At 44.7% G+C, this 23,347-nt stretch overlaps 1 long non-coding RNA gene across 3 annotated transcripts in view; it reads left to right on the forward strand.

The window, feature by feature from the left end:
* Window positions 1-19,196, forward strand: part of LOC309336254 — a 49,370-nt gene extending 30,174 nt beyond the window's left edge. For 2 of the 3 annotated variants that reach the window (XR_014153944.1, XR_014153946.1), the window contains exons 4-5: window positions 18,865-19,012; window positions 19,122-19,196. This is a non-coding gene — a long non-coding RNA (uncharacterized lncRNA). Of the gene's footprint in view, window positions 1-7,959; window positions 8,077-18,864; window positions 19,013-19,121 lie in introns of all 3 variants that reach the window. The other variant, XR_014153945.1, reaches the window with a different exon arrangement.
* The last annotated feature ends 4,151 nt before the right edge of the window (window positions 19,197-23,347 follow it).

The following is a 23,347-nucleotide window of genomic DNA, read 5'->3' on the forward strand; positions in this document are numbered from 1 at the left end:
GCTGAGATATCCCCACGTAAGCGAGCACAGGATTGCAGCCTTGCAGAGGAAATGTAAGGAGGTGTGGAGCCACTGCTGTTTCCAAAACCCAGCCAGCTTGTGTCAAGCAGCGCAGAAGGAGCAGGGACAGTTTTGATTGTCCCCCCCCCCACAGCTGAGGGACCCAAAGTTTGGGCCACTTCCCTTAGCCTGAAGTGTCTGTCTGGGGACTTTCCACTGGCTACGAGTTGTAAGGGATCCAGCGATCATCCAGCTTCCTGCAAACCCCCTGCAATGAGACGGGCCTTGGGCAACTCCAGAGAGCTGGCGGATGGGGTGGGTGAAGGTGGGTGTGTTGGAATGTGCACCTTCCCAGAACTGGGGCGTGGGAGAGAACCCAGCAAGCCCTTACTGGGCCATGTCAAAGGCTGACTTGGAAGCCTCTGTAACCTTACCAAGTCAGCACCCAGTACTCTGGCCCTAGTGCACCTCCACTGCAAGGCAATGCAAAATCACTTTTAATATGCATGTATTTCAGTGAATCTCGCTCTCTCTTTGAGAGGTAGCAATCCTATATGGGGCTTTGTAGGACAGAATGTGGCAGATGTTTGGCATTTCAGAACATGACTCAGCATTGGGCAGGCCTCTTGTCTGGTTGCCTCTGGTGATCATAAACCTAATCCAGGTGACCATGCAAGCCAAACTCCATTTGATTCTGTCAAGCCACAGATTTTGTCAAGCCACAGATAATTTAGCAGCTATGCTAATAAATCATTGTAGGTGTATGTCATCAGATGGGCTAACAAAACCTAGTGTGGACTAGTGACTCTGGGGGTTTGTCTTGTTTGGCAAGACTAGTGTGGGACATTGGGATCTTTGAAAGGGGTAAGCCATGACTGTTCAAGTGGTATAGGAGTGGGTGGTGTGGAGATGACTCCAGAAGGAGAAAGCAGGAGCAGCAGGAGAGAGGGGGCTGCCAGTGCCCAGCAGAGGGAGAGACGTATCACTGTCACTTTTGGCACAGCTCATATTCTCAAGTTCACTTTGCTACATTTCTCCATCCATTTGCATTATTAAAGTTCACCAGCACAATGTGCATTTCTCCTTATCTTTTTGTGCAGTTTTGCTTAAAACAATACATTTTATATTACTTTCAGCAAGATGTACATCTTAAAACACACTTTCCCCAAGTGTACACAATTTTGTTTGCAATTTTTTGGCTGGAGAAATACATTGCAAAATTCGGAAAAGTGTGAATTCTGAAGGGTGGCTCTGTTCACAGTATTGGTTCTTGTTTCGTTTCTTGTTTTATTAAATATTTATTGGTTTAAAATACAAAGATACAAACATTTGTATGTTCACAGTATTGTTTTGGAATGTAGGTTATATTCAAATAAGAACCAAATCCTCCCTCCCCATTCAACTATTAATTCCAAATATATCTTTTTAAAAGCGGTTTCGCCCATATGATTGCTCGAAGCAATGTTAATGGTGTCTCTGCAGTTTAAATTGTTAAAATATGTAGACCTTTTCCAGTCTTAAGAGGTGCAGTGTATGGAAGTTGCATTTTCCTGCCTGAGGTTAGTGAATGATTTATGTTATTTCCGGGACCTTCAAGTTGGGAGGAAGTGCCTTTCGATGGCTGGTATTGCAATGCCTTCAAAGGAAGTGATTGGTGCTGTCAAAGCTGGGGAAGCCTGAGGGATTTGATTTTTGGGAATTCCAGTATGAACTGACCTCCCATAGTAATGTGGGATTAGTATGCCTCCCATACTAATATGGATAAGTTAATGTTTTAATTGTGGTGTCATGCGCTGCAAACTGTCCCTGAGACCTTTTTATGAAAGGAGGGTAAGAGATATATATTGTTGTTGTTGTTGTTGTTACTGTGGATCAGAATGCAGTTATCCTTCAGATTTTGCACATCTCCAAATTTTGCACTGCAGTTCTCGGAATAAAATGCATCAAAACACATTTAGGAATGCATTCAAGAAACTGAAATTCACTTATTTGTGTTTTTTCGTGGGTTGTTTTTCTTTAAGCAAAACAAAACACAGATCAATGTGGAAATGGTATGGAATGAATATATGTAAAAGCAACATGGGCCTGTATCTAATGTTATTCCTACTCAGAGTATACCCCTTGAAATGAATGAACATGACAAATTTTGATCTATTAATTTCAATGCAGCCTATGCACTGTGGGTTGCTTGTATGTGCTCTTGTCAGTAGCAATGGCATGCTTTGACATGCTGATTTTGGCTGGCTGGATTTGTACATCCAATTTTTGCAACATTAATATTTGGATGGTTGGGTGGTGGGGGCAGCGGGGTCTATCAAATATATTTTATGCATCTTGATCCCTCTTCAGCTCTGGGCATATGGTGTACACTCAAGAAATCGCCTCAGAGAGCATGCAGGCACCATTCACAATTCACAAAATCCCAATCTATCAAGTTCAATGGGACCCAAATGAGTGTCTGGGTGCAAATACAGTGCATAGCCACATCTGCCATAACTGCGTTCCAATTTACTTATTGCAGGGTTGGGGAATCTCAGGCTTCGGAGCCAATTTTGGCTCTCCAGCCCTCTCTTTTTAGTCCTGTGGGCTCTGTCTAAGCTCCAATGCTCTCTTGCCCTGCTCCACATCCTCTTTGAGTGCTTTAGCCTGGTTGGAATGCATCCCTGACCTGTGATGATGCCCCTTGCTTCCTTGGATGGAGAGATATGTTGCTGTGCAGAAACCAAACCTCTGGCTACATGTGGATCTGAAATGTACCCAACTGTTGCAACCTGCTTGTGCTCTACCTATTTTTTGTAGCTAGCCCTGCCCACCACTGCACTGGCATGGCCAATGATGGTTTACCTGGAGGGTGTGTGCTTCAGAGTCTGCTTTGCCAAACTGTTCTCTGAAGTACCTCCTTTCAACAGCTTGCCTGGGCCGCCTGCCACCCACACTGCTTGTTGGTTCTCCTGCCTGCTGTTTTGATATTATTCTGGAAATACATTGGCCACCTATGGATGGCCATGCAAACTCCAACATGATGACAGGCTTACAGTTCTAATACATAGTAAGATACATGTTTTTAATGGCTTTTTGATGGTTGTTGGCTATTAGTTAGCTAGTAATGTGCGCAACCTTAGTGGGAGGTGGAGAGAAACAGCTTGGAAGATATCTGAGGTTTGCAGCTGACTGGAGGCTCCAAGCATATCTTTTGGGAGGAACTGATGTTGCTTTCACTACTATAACTGTTGGCCTGGGTGCTTTATTTTCCCTGTATTATCAGTGTTTCTGCTCATGCAGAAAGTACTACATTTTTAAAGGACATCACAAAACCCCACCATTACTTTCCAATGTGTTCTCCTTGCAAGAAAACTCTTGATCCTATTGCAATTGCCTCTGGAGCTTCCTCGGTGAACTGAGGATCCATGAAAAATGCCACTTCTTTATTTTCTTTTGACAAATAAAAACTTTATAAATGCCCCTCTCTTTTTTTAACAAAAAGGCTTTTGGATACCTTTGGGTTTTTGTTTTGTTTTTTACATCATACAAATTTAGCTAGATTACAAATCAGAAAAACATGTCAGTTTTCAACAGAAGACAGGAAAAATGGGTTATGATTTCAGAACACTTCAGACAGATGGATGACTGCATTGGACAACATCAGGAATTTTGTGAGCCAGACACCTTCCCCTTAAATAGCTTTATTGCAACAGTGAGGAAGGTGACAGAGAGATTAATAATCTCACAAGGGCTGAATGCAGAAGAAAGTTTTGGAAGTGGAAAGGAATTTAGAGAAAAAATGAAGGCTTTTTAATGGGTTCCTATTTTTGGTGTAATGATGAGTTAAACTTGGAATTTGCTCCCACCAACTTGGATGGCTTTTAAAAAAGAGTTGGCAAATTCATGGAGGATAAGGCAAACAATGGCTCCTAGTAGGGCTGGGCAATATATCAATATATCATCCAAAACTGATTTGAAGTCCATATCGTGATATTGGTTTCTTAATTTTTGACCTGGCAATGTATTGTGAATTGTGTGTGTGTGTGTGTGTGTGTGTGTGTGTGTGCGCGCGCGCTATGCAAAAATCACAATGTGGAAAAAGTCATGACAGACACTGTGATATATCAGTATATTGCAATGTTTAGCTGGTCATCTATCATGATGTTGAAAACCGGGTATTGCCTAGCTGTAGCTCCTAGCCCCAATAGCTCCCCATATCTTATGTTCCCAACTTGTCAAAATCCAAAGATCCATCAAAGCTACTCTGTCTCTGTCTTCTTCTTAACTTTTCATTCTCAGAACTACAATTCCCATCATGCTGTATTCTCAGTTCACTCACCATTGAGCCAGTGTGGTGTAGTGGTTAAGAGCCAGTGTGGTGTAGTGGTTAAGAGCGGTGGACTCGTAATCTGGTGAACCGGGTTCGCGTCCCTGCTCCTCCACATGCAGCTGCTGGGTGACCTTGGACTAGTCACACTTCTTTGAAGTCTCTCAGCCCCACTCACCTCACAGGGTGTTTGTTGTGGGGGAGGAGAATGTTAGCCACTTTGAGACTCCTTTGGGTAGTGATAAAGTGGGATATCAAATCCAAACTCTTCTCTTCTTCTCACTACACCTTTGAGCAGTCCACAGTTTTTTTGCTCCCACCATCAGCTTCTCTTTCAAAAATAGCAAGTGGACTGTGGCCAGCCAATGCCTTCCCCCCACCCCATCTTAGGGAACACCTATTTGCCCTGATACAGCAACTACCACCCACATCTGCATAAAAGTTTGTCCTAGCAGATCTATTGCATTAAAGACTCTCATCCAGAAGTGGAAAGTAACAGAGGGAGCGCCTGATTGTGACGTAGGCCAGTGTGATGTGCCTGGAGCCACAACAAGCTTGGCCAGAACCAACTCAAAGCTGCATCCCATAATTTCACCCTCAGCCTTCAGCAGGGGCTTGTGACACACCACAGCCAGAGCAGGAGCAACTCTAGAGTCTGGATTATATTTCAATGGGGAAACCTATGACCCTCCTGATACTGCTAGACTACAACTCTCATCATCCCTGATGATTTGCCATGCTGGCTGGGGAGAGTTGGAGTCCAACAGCTGAAGGGTCACAGGTTCCCCATCCCTGGTAGCGTGTCAGAGCAGCGTTCCTTGTTGCCTCTCATGTGCTCAGTAGACCAGAGCAGTGGCTTTTGCTATGTGCTAGAGAACCCTGGGCTTCCTCAGACACTCGTCAGGGGGCTTTTGAATGAAAAGATCACTAATGGTGGAGAAGCTTCCCTGAAATGCATATGGGGGTCTGCTTGAGAGTCAAGCACAGGACTCGTCTCTCTGTTACTATTGTGTTGCCTTCCAGAGTTTGTTAGACTCCAGATCCCATCAGCCCCAGTTAGCAATGGTCAACAGTCAGGGATTATGGGAGTTGTAGTCCATCAACATTGGGAACTATGTTTGCTACTCCTGGGGCAGAGAAGGGAGAGCTAGGTGGCCCAATGAGTCTACTTGGTATGGAGCAGCTTTGTATCTTTAAACTGCCCCCCCCACTGCCACCTGCACCAAAAAAATGTTCAGCCTTCGCCCTTCTAAAGACATCCAAATTCATACCTTATGAGTGCAGGCTGTTTCTTTCACCAGAAAGCAGTTCAGAATACAAGAGTGATTTCTAATCAAGAAAATCAGGACATCCAGCAGTACCTGGCAGAGAGTCAGAAAATTATCTCTTAAGTGGACAAAACTGGCTAAATGCCTTGCACCAAGAAATTAAAGAAGACATAAATAGCCACTGCCTGGTGGGTGTGATTGTGGGTGTGCGCATGGGTCCTTGTGTGTGTGCATACATACTGGGGGAGGGGTTGTGGGCAGCAGATTTGGGTTTGCAGGTTTTTCTTATTATTCCTGCTGAAGAGTGGAAACATGTGTGGTGTGAATAAAAATGCAAAGCATCCGCTGGAACATGCTGTTGCTCCGGTAACCCCAGGGAACATGGGCATGCAGGATCCCGGGGAGGCGAGCTGTAAAGTCCCTTTGATCCTGGCGCCTGCAGCCCTGATCGATGATGGCCTCTCCGTTCATTTCCTTGTCACTGTGACATCTCCTCTATGGAACTCCCTCCCCCGCTGCTTCTCCTTTTTTGGAAATGGATGGAAACCTAAAAGACGCTGGCTAAAGCTGTGGTCCCCACCCCACCCCACCATGAGGCAAGAGCTGAAGAAGCTATGAAAGCTTAGCCTAGGCAGCGCAGGGGAAACCTGTGGTCCTCCCAGATGTTGCTGCACTCCAACGGCCATCAGACCAGACCACGGGCTATGCATGCTGATGGGAGTTGGAGTCCAGCAATGTAATGAAGGTGCCTGGTTCCCCATCCCTGGTTCAGAGCGGAGGAAGGAGGGGCCCAAGCCACTGATGTTCCCTTACCCATTTGCAGAAACGGGGAAGCTGTGGTCACCGGCCCATAGCTCCTATAGGGCTGAGGAGAGCTGGAATCCAACAATATTGGAAAGTTCGAAGGTTTCCCAGCCTTGCTGCTCTCCATGAGAACACTGTCTAGGGTGGTCTCACCTAGGTCTCACTTTTGACAAAGATAATAATTTTCAAGTAGGCTGTGACACCTGGAATTTCCAGGATTTTCAGTGAGCAGAGCTTCACTATGACTAGCATGAGCAGGATAAATTAAGAAAGATAAATATGAGTAATTTGCACTGTATTGCAAATCCAACTTTTCCTGGTGCAGAATTTTTAGTTTATTTAGGTAAGTTGGAAAAAGATGAGCAATCTGAGCAAATAGTATTCCTTTGTATTGATTAACAATTGTGCATTAGTTTCAAAAACAAATGCAAAAATCAACCAGAGGGTAGCTGGTGTCGTACCTTCCAGATGCTTTGTTGTTGTTTGTTTTTACTTTTTATGCTTTTATTATATAGTTTTGTCTTATTTTATTGAATGGTTTTGTCTTATTTTGATGATATAGTGGTATATAAATATTTTTTGTAAATAAATAGACTATAATGCCCATTAGCTGCAGCTAGCATGGCCAAACACTGAGGATAATGTAGGCCAACCACATGAGAGGACACCCTGTCAGCTGCCCCAGAGCTAAAATAATGTAGAAATATTCATTTCAATATGAAAGTAATGCAAAAACTGGAACAAAGATGGGTGCTCCATTTTAGTTTTTCATGAATTTCAGATAAAGCTTTGCCAAATATCCCAGGGTTTCATGCGACAATTCATCTCCCATGAAAGTGGGGGGATACTTTTTGAATTTGGGACATGAGTGAATTTTGAGAATTTTACACGAGTATTGGCCTTTCTTTTGGAAAAGAGGAGGCTGAGAGGAGATAGGATAGCCATCTTCAAATATCTCAAAGGCTGTCACATGGAAGATGGAGCCAGCTTGTTTTCTCCTGCCCTGGAGGGTAGGACTCAAACCAATGGCTTCAAGTTACAAGAAAGGAGATTCCAACTCAATAGCAGGAGAAAACTTTCTGACAGTAAGAGCTGTTTGACGGTGGAACGGTCTCCCTTGGGAGGCTGTGGACTTTCCTTTCTTGGAGGTTTATAAGCAGAGGTTGGGGTCCCTTGGGGTCCCTTCCAATTCTACAATTCTGTGAACTTCATTCAACCAAACTGGCTCCTTTCAAGTACTGGGATAAGGTGATGCAGAAACCAGCCCTAAAAGAGTGAGCAGGAGATGCGTGCAAGGACTGCTTTGAACTCCATATGCGTCCAAGGTGCAGATGTGCTGTTCCTCCTTATGAGCATGTAAGGAAGATTTCCTGCCTTGGCTTTTTTCCGGGCTGCCTTCACTTTTTAAAAAGCCACTGAAAACATCTCCAGAGCAAAGTTCCAGATGCACTGCTTTTCTTCCTTGCCTTCTGAACCATTTGTTAAAGGCTGGGCAATGGCAGAGAGAGAAAGAGAGACCTCCCCCCCCAACGCTTTCTCACCCTGCCGCTCCCCCCCCTCTCCTTCAACATCAAACAGGGTGAAAGTGGATGTGAATTTCCCTCTGGTAAAATCAGTAAAATCCGCTGCTCCTACAGCAAGGCAGCAGCGGTTCTGATTCCGAGACCCCAAGCAGTTTTTCTGCAAGAGATGGAGGTACGGCAAATCTTTAAAAAATGTGTATGTATATATTCATTCCATGCAACTTCTAAACAAAACAAAGCATATCTGAGAGAAAAATTCTTGTCCAACCTTGTGCTAGAATTGTACTTGTTTCCTACATCAGAAAATGTGATCCCTGCCCTGCGGCATGAAGCAACACAGTCCCCTCTTCTCATCCAGCTATCTTGATCTGCTATGTGTGCTGACCAGGTCTAAGTGTGGCAAGGTTGTAGATAGAGCATGAGGTACGGAGAAGGGAGGCAAATCCAATGTTGGGCGCGAAGCTCACTGGATGAGTCGACATTTCCTAGCGCAACCTGCCTCGCAGGGTTATTATGAAGTTAAAATGGGGGGAGAGAACGTCTTGCTGTGCTTTGCCAACACCTTGCCAGAGCACCTCTCCTATTGCTCAAGGCAGGTGACAAAAAAAAATATTTCCAAACCATAAGCTTTCAAAAGCCAGTTGTCAAACAGGAGGCAATAAAATGGGACTTCCGGGTTAGCGCCTCCGGTAATGGCGGAATTCCTCTGATCGGGAGGAATTTGCTTCGTAGGAATCCGGGTCTGGCCGCCACGGCGAAGGCGGAGACCCACTAGAAATCACAGGCGGGTGAAGCCTGTGGGATTCGGCTGGCACCTTTTGCGCCTCCCCTACTCGCGGGGAAACCCGGTTTCGGGGATCCGGAGCGACGTGGGGTGAGCGGCGCGGTGCTTCGAATTGACTGCTTCTTCCACGGAGCGAAGCCACATAGCTGTTGCCAGAGAGCGCTGACTTTTTCCTGTGGACAATTTGATCTTAAAGCAACTACCCGTGAGTAGAGCGGAGAATTGGATTTTTAAACGTCTTAATTTGGTGCCGAAACGGGAAGGTCTAAAACAGGAAGTCCACCTTCCCCTTTTGTAAATAGATTGAAGCAATGAGGATGCAAGCTGAAGTCTCAGAAAGCCTATTGTAAAGGACTAAATTTCCATCAGTAAAAAATACTAAACCCCCCTTGGTGGCAGGAGAAGAGGGGGGAAAGTCTTGGACTGAGTATACCTGCAGGAGAGAGCGAAAAGAGTTAATATACCACCGCTCCGATCCTGGAAACGGGCTGCCAACAGGACTGACCGTGATTAGAACGTTCACTGACAGTTAGTTAAATAAGAGGAATACATTGTCTCCTTGGTCTCCGTCTGCGTTTAAAAAGAAGTAAAAGTAACAGAAAATTGAAACTAACTTTATTGTTTGAATTGAGTTTAAAAGGACTAATACAAATAGAAACTGTTTCCCTCTAGAGGAACTGTTTCCCTCTAGAGGAAGCTTTTGAAACTGTCACAAGAGTTGAGCTGGGGGAATTTCCAGCTGCAAGATAAAAACCTGTGAGATTCTGGGGACCTTGAATCGGTTAAGAATGTTGACAGAAGAGGCCTTAGTGGTTGTATTATGTAAGATAAGTGACTCACTGGAACAGCTTCACAAAAAGGTGGATGTGGTAACTACCAAAATTGACAATTTGGGACAAAAAGTGAACACCAATATAGAAACTATTCAGAAACTGACACAGGAATCTACTTTGACATGGCAAACTGCGGAGAAGGCTAGGGAGAAAGTTATTGCCGTTGAACCTAAAGTAACACAATTGGAGAGAGAGAGAGTCCCAGCCTTACAGATGCAATTTGATGACCATAAGTTGATGCCTGCTATGATTGAATTTAAAGAAAAGCAGATTTCGAGGATCAGAGCCCTACCTGAACTGGAGAAGGAAAGTTTGATAGATTTCCTTACACAGGAATTTGATGACTTTTGGGACCGGGACTTGGGTCAAGAAGAGATTAAAACTGTGAGGGCTCTCGGACTTGGAAGAGGAGGGAAAAAAGAGAAGAACAAAATAAGAGACTGTTGGAACTACCAGAGGAACTTAGAAGAACAACAGTCAAGAGTGGAAATTTTGAAAGACGTCTTGAAATACCTTTCGGATCTTAGATTTAACTACGGAGATTTGGTTGCCCTGTTGAGAAGGAATAAAATCATCTTTAGGTGGGAGTTTCCCCGAGATCTACTCTTTAGCCTCAAAGGAAGGAAAATGAAAATAAGATCAGTGGAAGACAAAGTAAAGTTCATGTATAAATATGAAGAAGACTCGCAGAAGGGACTTGGAAAAGAGTTAAGAGCATCGGACAGAAGATCACCAGGTTGATGGACTATAGGGAATTGGCGGATATGACTGGCAGAATCTGGGACCAGGGAGAAGAGTCGGTGGAAGAAGATTGGAAAAAGTTTAAAGATTATTTATAAAAATATTGTAAAATAATGAGTGTTAGAAAAATGTTGGAAAGGAGCTATATGGCTTTAGCAGAAATGTTACAAGGAATTAAGTACAAATAGATTATTAGAGTATTAAAGGGAAGATAAAGTTAAAATATGTTAAGACAATTATATATTAAAGGGAAAAATAAGGTTAGAATATGTTAAGATAAATTACAGGACAGAAAATTACAGGAAGATGGAAAGGAATTGCTGAAACAGTTAATTAAAGTGGAATACAAAAAGGTGTGAGGAGGTCGTTGAAACAAGTAAATGAAAGTTAAGATACTGAACTTATTAGATGTGTTTTAAATTGTGTTTGTTTGGTTTTGTTAATTTAATGTTTGGGGGTTGGTGTTGTGTGGTGTTTCTGTATTTGTATTGTATTGTATTGTATTGTTTAATTCTTTGTCTTTCTTTTGCAGTCTTTAAAATGTTAATAAATATTTTTTAAAAAAAAAAAGAGGAGGCAATAAAATGGCTAACTCAGCAGAATCAAGTCCACCACTGATAAACACCTGTAATGAACATGCAAAACAAATAAGCCTTGCATTTAACAAAAGCAGAAGAAAACACTCAGGAGGGAGGAAAAAAATCTTGCCATCCCGTGTTGTGGCTGCTGCTACCGAGGGATTTCTGCTTCTCCCAATTGCTGTTCTCATTTCTCCATGAAGGAGGGGCTGGCCCTCAGGGCCAAGCTAGGTGTGGCGTGCAAACTCTTGTTCTCAGACTTGACCACCGCTTTGTTTATAGAAAAACAGTTTTCAGGAGGAGGTGGTTAACAGCAGGGAAGTATAGCAGAGTTAGGTCATCTTCGTTTACCTCCTCTTGTAAGAATTGCCTCTCTCTTGCTTTTAAAACCTGTATGTTTCTCCTCTTATTCTGGGGCTTTGGAATGGAATAGCAGATGTGACCCTATCCCTTCCTGTTTCTTATTTGGCTTGGTTTGCACAATATAGCAAGCCCAAAGGTGGCTTCTTGGGGCCACACAAATCTGCAGGCTCCCAGATAGTTTCTCATCGCTGCTTTGCTCCTCCCTGGTCCTTTTTGATGCCATCCTAAGTGCTAGACCCATCATCACTACACCTTTAAAGCAATATCAGACCACTTTAAGCAGCCATGGCTTCCCCTAAGAACAGTATTTTGTTAAGGGTGCTGACAATTGTGAGGTGATCCCGATTCCCCTCACAGAACTACAGAGTTCCCTGGGAAGAGGGATTGACTGTTAAGCTACTCTGAGAATTTTAGCCTAACAATTTAGCGCTCATAACAAGCTCCACTTCCAGGGATTCTTTTAGAAGCCAAGGCTGTGCAAAGGGCTTTGATGCTGCTTTAAATGTGCAGTGCAATCGGGCTTTAAGTCAAGGTTTGGCTCAGTGTGCAATCCAAACTGGGATTCATGGTGAACAAATCCTGGCTGCAGCTCAGAGTGAGGGGGAGATTTGGTTCAGTTCACATTTAAAGGTGAACTAATTTACTTAATCCACATCGGCTGAAACAATGTGCAAACTGAAACACAGTCATCCTTCATAATTCACACTTATCTGAATGTTGCAGTGCAGTGCTCCTGCTGAGTAATATGTTGAAAGGAAGAGATACTCCAGTTAAGTGTGCATGGAAATAACATTTAATTTGTGAAAATAATGTTTAAAAATGCATTACATTAGGGGAAATGGCTTTGCAAAAATGTGTATATTGGGCAAACTTGCATACACAAATGTGCATATTAGGAGAAATTAGCACTAAAATGCTGGTGGATTTTCATTTCATCTCAAGAAGGCGCAAACTGATACGCAAATGCAGAGGACAGAACTTAAGCTTGGGGAAAATGAGGAACCAAAATTGACAAATTCACCCATCCCTAGATACAGCTTGTGGTGAGCGAAGAGAAAGCTTAACTATGAGTCCCAGTTGAGGGTCTACTGTATTCTTTCGGGTGTGATAAGTTTTTAACTGCTTTAATGTTGTATTTTACATTGTTGTAACCTGCCCTCTTGGTGAAGGGTGGGTGAGAAATGTAAATAATAAGCGTCAGTATTATTCTCTTAAAATGTCAAATAACCACACACACCCCTTCCTCAGCACTGTGGTTCTAATGAGAATCAAGCACCATCTCACTGCCAACACACCAACCCAAGGGGCAAACATGCACAGCTGCTATTAAAAAATAAAACCTGGAGATCCAGTTCATGGATCTTCCATGATACATCTAGTTGTCCGTCTGCAGGGAAGCATGAATGCGCCCCGTGAATTGTTCCACTGTTCATAGGAGGGGAATATGCCAAACAGCCACAAGGACTCTACTAAGTAGAGAACGGGCAGTCAAGGAGTGTTGCCTGGATCCCATGGGGGCCTGCAGCTGCTGCCATGACCTCCCCTTTCACCCTCACAGTAGCATATAGGCAAGGAGCTACCTTGGGTCACTACTGGCCACTGCTGGGCTAGAACTGGCCCATAGAAAAGCAAACAGCTCTGATGTTTGCACAGCTGAAATTGGTGCAAAGGCAACCCAGAGAAGGCAGGATGTCGCTGGAGTGCCAGCCCAGCACTACCTTTTGTTCTCTGGTTTGGTCAGGAGGGCAGGATGGAGGAAGAGGAGACTGGGAGTTGGGGGGGGGAGCTGCCTAGGCTTGTGGGCCACCCCCTCTGTTAGCTTTCTCCAGCATCAGGGGAGAAAGACCAAACCTGGTTCTAAAGACTAACCCACACATTCAGGGGGAAACATATGGCACATGCAGTCCGATTCTACGACTGAGCCACTTCAGAAAATCCTCCCATGGAAAGCTTGTGTGAGAGGGCAAAATAGTCCGGTCTAGCCTCTGGGTGGGGGTGGGGGGTGGTTTTTTTAAAAATGTCCACTAATCCAGTAGGGAGAAATACCAAGTGGGGAAATAGACCATTTATCATTAGACTAGATTTTAGGGGGTGGGATCCCTGATTGTTTGGACTGTGCTTAATCTGTTCATTTGCCAATCTGCTGTTTTGAACTAGCAGATGTTGCAGGTGTGAGCAGGTGTGAGGAAGCTTTGGCCCTCCTGATGTTGCTGAACTATAATTCCCATCAACCCTGGCAAGCATAGCCAGTGATTAGTGATGATGGGACTTGTAGTTCAGCACCAAAGGTTCCCCACATCAGATCTAAGACAAGAGTGGGGAACCCCGGGCCAGAGAACCTAAAGTGGTCCTCCAGCCCTCTCTTTCTGTCCCTCAGGACTCTCCCCAACTATTCCCCCTCCCCAGGCCACACCCCTTGCTTGCCTTGCTCTGCATGTATCAGAGCTCAATAGTACTTTCTAGCTGGGCAAAAGCACTTTGGGGGGAGCCAAGCAGGACAGTGAGGGGACAGACAGGGTTGCATGTGGCCTAATGAGAGTTTCCAAGGGCCACACAGAGAGGGCTGGAGGGCCACATTGGTTTAGATGAAATTTCTACTATTTCCCTTCAAGCTTTGCTGAGGTAGCCTTGCTCTGCTCCCCCCCCCATGCCAAGTCCTCTGAGTGGGGTGCCTGGGCATCTGCCCCCAGGCCCCTGCAGGGCTGGTTGCTCAGAAAGTCCTTCCGCAAGGCATTTCCTTGCTAGCAGAGATTCCGCCCCAGGAGGAAAGAAGCCAGGCCTGCTGCTCTGGCCGCTCTCCCTGCTTTCCTTCTCCCCACCAGGTTGGCCCCTGTTGGCATGTGGGCTGTGGCGGGTGGAGGGGGAGGGAGAAGCAAAGAGCGTCAGCGCCTGGGGCTGCAGGGGGGCGATTCCCCTTTGTCTGACAGAGAAAATAAGGTTCCATTTATTATGTGCGAGAGAGAAAGAGGGAGAGAAACATCAAAGGGAGACACTTCAAAGGCAACGTCTCCTTCCCTATTAACGCGTTCCACATTGCGCTCTTGTACGGGATCCAGGCGCACGGCGCCTCGGGGAGGACAGCCGGCCACAGTGCCCCCTCCCGGAGCCTCAGGCATGCACTGAGACACAGGCAGGAATGGCCGGGGCTTGTTGGGTGGCTCAGCTGCCAGACGTACCTGGGTTGGCTTTCCAGTGTCATGGATGGATACCTGCCATTTTCAAAAGGTTGGTTCTTACTACATTGAACAGGTTATTAATCACCAAATTTATTTAACTTTTTAAAAGAACTTTTATTTTTTCAGATTTCTACTTTTTTAAATAAATAGAAGTGAGGTAAAGAAAATGCTTTCTGTTTTTGTAACTGGACTGTCAGACAACTTCGAAATGGAGTGTATGCCACACAAAACCAGAACTGACCATGACAGCGTCTTCAGCATTTAGCCTGCCAGTGCAGTAAAGTCACTTCCAGAAGGGCTGTTTTTAATGAGCGTTCAGATGGATTTGTGGGTGGAGAGGTGACACCACATCAGCTGCCTGATGAGCATTTTGCCCAATTCCTTTGTGGGATGAAGAGACAGCCCTTGAGTCCCAAGCAAGTGTCATCTCCACACTTCCCGGCGGGTGCATTTCCCCAGTCACTTTCCTCATCACAAAAGCTTCACAATATTTTGGGGTGAGTGAGTTCGTTTCAGAAGAACTCCAGATCAGCTTTAATCACGCCATCTGATTTTTCTGGGATGGGATTGAATCGCACCCGAAATAGTGAGAGTCTGGAAGCACCGCAAGGGATATTTGTACTAAGATGTTGCAGAATGGAATCCTTTTGCTCAACACTCTTTGCAGTGCTATTTTTCTAGAAAAAGAAGTGTGAGAACTCACCACGAACACCTCCCTTGTTCTCTTAGAATGACAACCGCATTCAGCTGAGAGGTGCCGGAACTGAGTTCCACCAAGTTCCAGCTGGAAAAGCCCTGCTTGCCAGCCATGCCCTTTTTTGAGACATTCCATCCCATTCCTCACTCCCCTTCAGTCCCCCCCACCCCGCAACAGTCATCAGCATTCTATGTCTGCTAAGCATGCACAGTCCTCATTGGGCACCTTTGGCCAGGAGGTGGGGGGAGGCTGTATATTTTGAGTATTTCTGCAAATCTTGTGGTTCCCTTTGACTACATAAGGTTTAGCACTCCAAGAATGAGTTTGCTATCTGTATATAGGACATATGAGAGAGAATGTTTTCTCTAATCATGGTGATAACCAGCAAAGCTGCTGAATTCACAAAAACATAAAACTGCCTACGAAAACAAGTCCAGAGTCAGTCCATCATATGAATCTAGCCTGTTTGTAGCTCCTGTATGTATAATGTGCCCTGACTCCGATGAGCCAAAATTTTGCTTTGTTCGTATTTTTAAAAAACAAACAAACAGATTTATTACGAATTAATTCTCTATTTTGCATCTCTGCCTCCTGCACAGCTAGTATGGAAAAGCAGAAACAGTTGGTGGTATTCACCATATTTGCGCATCTGTGGTCACTTACTTTAACCCTTCAATTTCTCCATGTCTATCCAGTGGTCTGTAAACCAGCCACAAGGAAGTAAGAGGCTGATCTGTTGTGCAATGTGGTGCTGTACCACAAATGGGCAGAAAAGTAATATGATGCTCAAAGTGCTGTGTTCTGAAGGAACGCTTTGATAATGCACATGCATGAAAAATTCAGCCACAATTCAAATGCTTGGGAAATCAAGGAGTTTTGCACCTGGTGCTGGTAAGTCACATCTGGTTCTGAATTTCAGCAGGGTTGCTTGGTTCACCTGCCCACCAAAACAAGTTAAACCTTGTTTTGAGACACCAGCATACTATAAAGCACTATAAAGCTAAGTACAAAATAAAGATAGAACGTAAATTAGTGCATATGCATGTACAAACCAAATACTCCTATTCCTGGTCTTCTGAGAAGACAATGTATGGAGGAAAAGAATTTATACAGAAGTAGCAAGGAAGGAAGGAAGTGAGAGCTGGACCATAAAGAAGGCTGATCGCCAAAGAATTGATGCTTTTGAATTATGGTGCTCTTGAGAGTCCCATGGACTGCAAGAAGATCAAACGCATCCATTCTTAAGGAAATCAGCCCTGAGTGCTCACTGGAAGGACAGATCGTGAAGCTGAGGCTCCAATACTTTGGCCACCTCATGAGAAGAGAAGACTCCCTGGAAAAGACCCTGATGTTGGGAAAGATGGAGGGCACAAGGAGAAGGGGACGACAGAGGACAAGATGGTTGGATAGTATTCTCGAAGCTACAAACATGAGTCTGACCAAACTGCAGGAGGCAGTGGAAGACAGGAGTGCCTGGCATGCTCTGGTCCATGGGGTCACAAAGAGTCAGACACGACTAAACGACTAAACAACAACAAAAGCAAGGAAGGGGAGGTGATGGGGAATCATTCTGACCCAGTTCCCAGACACTGACACTACAGTCTTGATACATCTTCCTTGGAAGCAAGTACTGTTGAAATCAATAGGCCTTACATCCAGGTTTGGACTCTGATGGTACATTCCATGGGAGTGTCTCAAACTCTATTGCTTTTTTGCCCATTTATATTGCCTTTGAAGTGTTGGGATTACATCATAAAGGCCAGGAATGGTTACAACTGTGGGGTATGGCATGTATTACTATCCTCATTGGGAGACTGAGACAACAGTGACCTGTTTCAAGCCATACGGTAGAATGGCCACTTACACAATGCCCAAGAGAGGACACAGATTTGTACGGAGTCTGCATGTGCTACTTGGTAGGTATAGATAGATATGCAATCCAAGGTAATAGAAATTCAATGCATCTCACTGCAGAGGGGAGGACTGTGGCCTGGGTGTGGCTGCCTGCTCAGTCTGCTGTCCAGGAGTTGCTAATGGTTGATGGGCAACTTCAAGGTCCCTCCCATCTTAAGATTCTTTATCTTTAGATCAGATTTGGGCTGGAAAGCTCTTCAGAGGGCTCTGCTCTGTACAGTAGCACGCAGGGGCACCCTACAACCCAGAAAGTTCATAGCCAAGTAGAAGTTTGAATCCAGGGCTTTCCAGCTCACAGTTGTAGCCACTTGTTGGCATCTGTCTCAAGAAACCATGGAGGGCGAAGTCAAACAACTGCATTTGCAGCCCTGAAGTGACCTCCCTGAGGCACAAGCTTGGACAGTGTGTATGGAGGTCCTGGGCTGCCCAGATGTCAAGACCCCCCCTCTCGGCCTCGCTGATGTGGTCCAAGGGAAAGCAAAGCAAGATGTTTATCACCAGCTGGGCTGCCGCAGTTGCTGGCAGGAGACTTACAAGGTGCCAGCCTTAGGGACTCCACTCCAGATTTGTGTAGGTTTGACTCCTGAGACTTTTCTTCTCCTGAAAATCTCCTGCAAGGCAGCAGAGGTTTGGAATCAGAGTTTTCCTTCTCCTAGATGGGCTCCCTTCCCAGGTAGATGAGCCTCATCTGCCCCTCACTTTCCTCTGCAGCAGGTGCAGAAACCATCTTTTTGACCATTGGACCTGCCAGAACCTGTTTTTGCATGCAAGGCAAGTTCCTAACTCACTGAGGGCTTGAGTCCCATTGGCTCCCCTCACCTGGTTTAGCCGGCCAGTTGAAGGCGTTCCTGGGGTGTAGCCACTACACTGCAGCTATTACACTTCACTTCAGCTATTCTCCATCACAAAGAACAGTGGCACTTAATATTTGTTTTGGACATTTCCAGACTCAGTATTTTGTGGGGAGGATTCAAGCACATACCAGGAAATTTAAGTTTATGCCATGAAAGTGGATGCTTTGCCACCCTAGCATGGCAAATCAGCTTTAAAGGAAACATACTGTATTTTTCGCCCCGTAGGACGCACTTTTTCCCCTCCAAAAATGAAGGGGAAATGTGTGTGCATCCTATGGGGCGAATGCAGGCTTTTGCTGAAGCCTGGAGAGTGAGAGGGATCCGTGCGCACCGACCCTTCTCGCTCTCCAGGCTTCGCGCAGATCTCCACAAGCCATGGGAGCCCGGCGCGGGCTCCCACGTTTTGCAGACAGTTGCCTGCATGCCGAAGGCTGGGCGCGCTGAGCTCAGTGTGCCCAGACTTCGCGCAGCTCTCTGCAAGGCACAGGAGCCTGGCACTGGGCTCCCACGGCTTGCGGAGAGTTGCCTGTTCTGGGGGCTGGGGTCGGGGGAAGCCCGGGCTTCCCCCACCCCAGCCCCGTGCCTGGGGGGGAAATAATTTTTCCCCCTTTATTTCCCCTCCAAAAAACTAGGTGCGCCTTATGGGACGGTGCGTCCTATAGGGTGAAAAATACGGTACTTTATGCAGTCAGGAAAGTGACAGGAAAATGCATTGAAAAGGATGGAATGAATGGAGGCTGTTCATTGTTGTATAACTGCCCCCACAATCAAATCAGAGCAAATGCTCAATAAAAACTGGATACAATCTAACCTCCAAGTAAGCTTCGTGCAGCCAAATTAGGATGAAATAAATAGGTCATGGGGAAGAGCCCTTTACCTTTGCAAACTGCAACCACAGTTGCATTTCAACTTCATGCAAATGTGACACATTTAAAAAGAACATTGTCCGTGTAATAAAATGTATTCAGGAAGCAGGTTTCCACTTGACATTAAACACTGTATACTTTTCCTTTTGTGCAGGTTGGGCATCAGATTATTGTGGAGCTGGGAGGAGGGGCTTGACGACAGGACCCCTCGTTGGCTGATAGAAAAGCAGCTGCTGAGATCAGCAAAGGCATTATCAGCACAGCCCTTGTGTGGTGAACAAACGAGCTGCTACTATAGGCTGGTAAGTGCAGGATCCCCCCCAATCCAAAAGCATCTGTAGGTTATGGGCACAATCCTGGCAAAGGTAAACACATTTAAAAGGTGACTGTAGACTCTATCCTTTTTTGCAGGAGGGCATCAAGTACGTACCAGGAAAGTTAGATTTGCTGAATTTAAGTGGGTCAAACACCTTATTGCTCTATGGTTGTAGGGATATCGCGGAGTGGGGAGTGGGGTCCGGAGGGAGCACACTTCCCCACCAGCAGGCAGCCACGGTCGGCCTGCACGCGTGACCTTGGGGTGCAGGGAACCCCCCCCCCCAGACAAGCCACAGCTGTCTGTACATCGTTCCACCTCTGCCTGACCTTTTGCGGTCTCAGCAGTCTGCGGTGTCCTGTCTGTAACCCTTTTCCATGAGACCTTTGTCTCCTATGTCATACACTGTGCAAGGGGAAAATGACGCTGCGGAACAGGTGCCAAAATAGCTTTGTCCCACCCCACGATCTCGGGACGGAAGATGTGTAAAGGTCACAGCCCAAAAATGTACCTGCCTAGCTTGCATATTTGTCTCAATAAAAGGAGGCTCCACAGGAATGGTGGTAGCTCGCTCGCTCGCTTCAGACCACCTGCACGCAGCTCACATGATGATCAACACCTGTCTTGGGCCTTCACTTCAATGGTAATAAATTCACTAAAGAAAAGAAAAGAAAAGAAAAGAAAAGAAAAGAAAAGAAAAGAAAAGAAAAGAAAAGGAGACTTTTTGCCTTTTTAAAGAGATGGAGAAATGTGCAGAAAAGGACAGAATGAACAAATAGCAAACACCCCACAAATAAATAAGCAGAAATGCTTTTTGTCATATAACTGCCCCATAAACAAATTAGAATGAATACTCAGTAAAGACTGTAATAGTGCAACCATCATGTAAAGCTTTCTGCCAGCAAATCAAGATATGCTGAATAAACAGGTTGTAAATTCCATTAATTTACCAGGAGAGTGTTTTGCAGATGCTTAGCAAGCCCTTCAAACTCTCAAATTCTTACCTTTTATTTTTTTTATTTAACACGTACACACACAAACACACATTGCCTCTTCATTACAGTTTTAAAACTGATTCACAAACTAAACAAAAACAATAATCCAGCTGGACTGGATTAAGCTCTGTGTTTTCAGCCTGTATCTGTATCCGATCTGCATAAAACGAAACCTTAAGGAAGCAATCCTCTGCAAGACTTTCCTGGGAGTAAGCCACATTGAACATATTAGCATATCTTTCTGAGAAAAGCTGCATAGGACTGCCTGGTAAGAGTGGAAATCCTATGTGTGTTTACTAAGAAGCAACTCCGATCTCCAACTGTGTTTACTCTTAGGTAAGTGTGCATAGGATATCAACCTTAGGTTTTTAAGACATCATTTAAATATATGCATGAAGCAGGTATAAGCCTCAAGGAATTCCTGATGGGTGAAGAAAAATATGCTGTAGTGTGAAATTCTATTGGAAAAAGTATTTTCCTCTTGCAAAAACTGCAATTAGTTGGAGCGCCAATGGAGACAGTTCCTCTGCTTAGATCTTGTTGTGGCGCCTGCCCTCTTCTGGCTGACTACGCATCATCTGCCTATTAAAAATAAATACAACCCCTACCTTCAAATCTTGCAAGTCCTTATGTGGAAGAGATTCAATAGAGTCAAAGGGGTAGAGACGTGTGCACAATACACTTCTTTTGTTTCTCATACTGTTGTTTTGGTCAGACAGGTTGTGCAGGTTTTCGATATCAAATCCTATAAAACTTGTTAACAAGGAGAATCACAGGCCACTTTCACACCATGCAGGGAGGGAGCCTTGAACTTGCCCATCAGCAGGCTGAGCAAGCACACACAGGCCACCAGGTCTCAGCCTTAGAATCATAGAATCATAGAATCATAGAGTTGGAAGAGACCACAAGGGCCATCGAGTCCAACCCCCTGCCAAGCAGGAAACACCATCAGAGCACTCCTGACATATGGTTGTCAAGCCTCTGCTTAAAGACCTCCAAAGAAGGAGACTCCACCACACTCCTTGGCAGCAAATTCCACTGTCGAACAGCTCTTACTATCAGGAAGTTCTTCCTAATGTTTAGGTGGAATCTTCTTTCTTGTAGTTTGGAACCATTGCTCCGTGTCCGCTTCTCTGGAGCAGCAGAAAACAACCTTTCTCCCTCCTCTATGTGACATCCTTTTATATATTTGAACATGGCTATCATATCATCCCTTAACCTCCTCTTCTCCAGGCTAAACATGCCCAGCTCCCTTAGCCGTTCTTCATAAGGCATCGTTTCCAGGCCTTTGACCATTTTGGTTGCCCTCCTCTGGACACGTTCCAGTTTGTCAGTGTCCTTCTTGAACTGTGGTGCCCAGAACTGGACACAGTACTCCAGGTGAGGTCTGACCAGAGCAGAATACAGTGGCACTATTACTTCCCTTGATCTAGATGCAATACTCCTATTGATGCAGCCCAGAATTGCATCGGCTTTTTTAGCTGCCGCGTCACACTGTTGGCTCATGTCAAGTTTGTGGTCAACCAAGACTCCTAGATCCTTTTCACATGTACTGCTCTCAAGCCAGGTGTCACCCATCTTGTATTTGTGCCTCTCATTTTTTTTGCCCAAGTGCAATACTTTACATTTCTCCCTGTTAAAATTCATCTTGTTTGTTTTGGCCCAGTTCTCTAATCTGTCAAGGTCGTTTTGAAGTGTGATCCTGTCCTCTGGGGTGTTAGCCACCCCTCCCAGTTTGGTGTCATCTGCAAATTTGATCAGGATGCCCTTGAGTCCATCATCCAAGTCATTGATAAAGATGTTGAATAAGACCGGGCCCAAGACAGAACCCTGTGGCACTCCACTAGTCACTCTTCTCCAGGATGAAGAGGAACCATTGACTGAACCCTTTGGGTTCAGTCAGACAGCCAGTTACAAATCCACTGAGTGGTAGCATAGTCAAGGCTGCATTTTACCAGCTTCTTTGCAAGAATATCATGGGGCACCTTGTCAAATGCCTTGCTGAAATCAAGGTAGGCTACATCCACTGTGTTCCCTTCATCTAGCAGGCTTGTAATTCTGTCAAAAAACAAGATCAGGTTAGTCTGACATGACTTATTTTTCAGAAATCCATGCTGACTATTGGTGATCACAGTATTCCTTTCTAGGTGCTCACAGACTGTTTGCTTAATGATCTGCTCCAGAGTCTTCCCTGGTATTGATGTCAGACTGACTGGGCGGTAATTATTTGGGTCCTCTCTTTCCCCCTTTTTGAAAATAGGGACAACATTTGCCCTCCTCCAGTCTGCCGGGACTTTGCCTGTTCTCCAGCAGTTCTCAAAGATGACTGCCAGTGGTTCTGAGATCACATCTGCCAGTTCTTTTAATACTCTTGGATGCAGTTCATCTGGCCCTGGAGACTTGAATACATCTAAACTAGCCAAGTATTCTTGTACTATCTCCTTAGTTATTCTAGGCTGTGTTTCCTCTGCTGAATCATTTGCTCCAAATTCTTCAGGTCGGGCATTGTTTTCTTTATCGGAGAAGACTTTTTTTAAAAAAAATATTTATTAAAGTTTTTGAATACAAATACACAAATAATAAACAATCTTACTTCCAACACAACGTGGTTTCATCAATTCTTTGGACTCCCTCACGTCTCCCACTCCCATTTTCATCGTAAAACGTTTTTCCAAGCAAATTATCAACTTGTTTACGGTCTTGTATCCACTCATTTAAATATAATCTAGCAATTCTCCAAAAAATTTATGTTTTCTTTAATCTCACTTATCATCGAATTCAAATCTAGTTTAGTGGTGGCCAATTTTTTATAATCTAGCATTCTTCTTAACTTTCAACCAAATTACAATGTTTTTGTAAATACATCTTAAATTTATTCCAATCTTCTTCAATCCTCTCTTCTCCCAGGTCTCGGATTCTGCCAGTTGCATATAGTCCATCAGCTGCATCTGCCACTCTTCCAGTGTGGGTAGATCTTGAGTTTTCCAGTTTTTAGCAATGAGTATCCTTGCTGCTGTTGTTGCATACATAAAAAATGTTCGATCCTTCTTTAACACCTTCTGGCCGACAATACCCAGGAGGAAGGCCTCTGGTTTCTTAGTGAAGGTATACTTAAATACCTTTTTCAGTTCATTATATATCATTTCCCAGAAGGCCTTCACCCTAGGGCATGTCCACCAGAGGTGAAAGAATGTTCCTTCATTTTCTTTACATTTCCAACATTTATTATCAGACGAATGGTATATTTTGGCAAGTTTAACTGGGGTCATGTACCATCTATATATCATTTTCATTACATTTTCCTTCAGAGCATTACAAGCGGTGAA

The sequence above is a fragment of the Podarcis erhardii genome, assembly GCF_964252035.2.
Source record: "Podarcis erhardii genome assembly, chromosome: 2".
NCBI classification, from domain to species: Eukaryota; Metazoa; Chordata; class Lepidosauria; order Squamata; family Lacertidae; genus Podarcis; species Podarcis erhardii.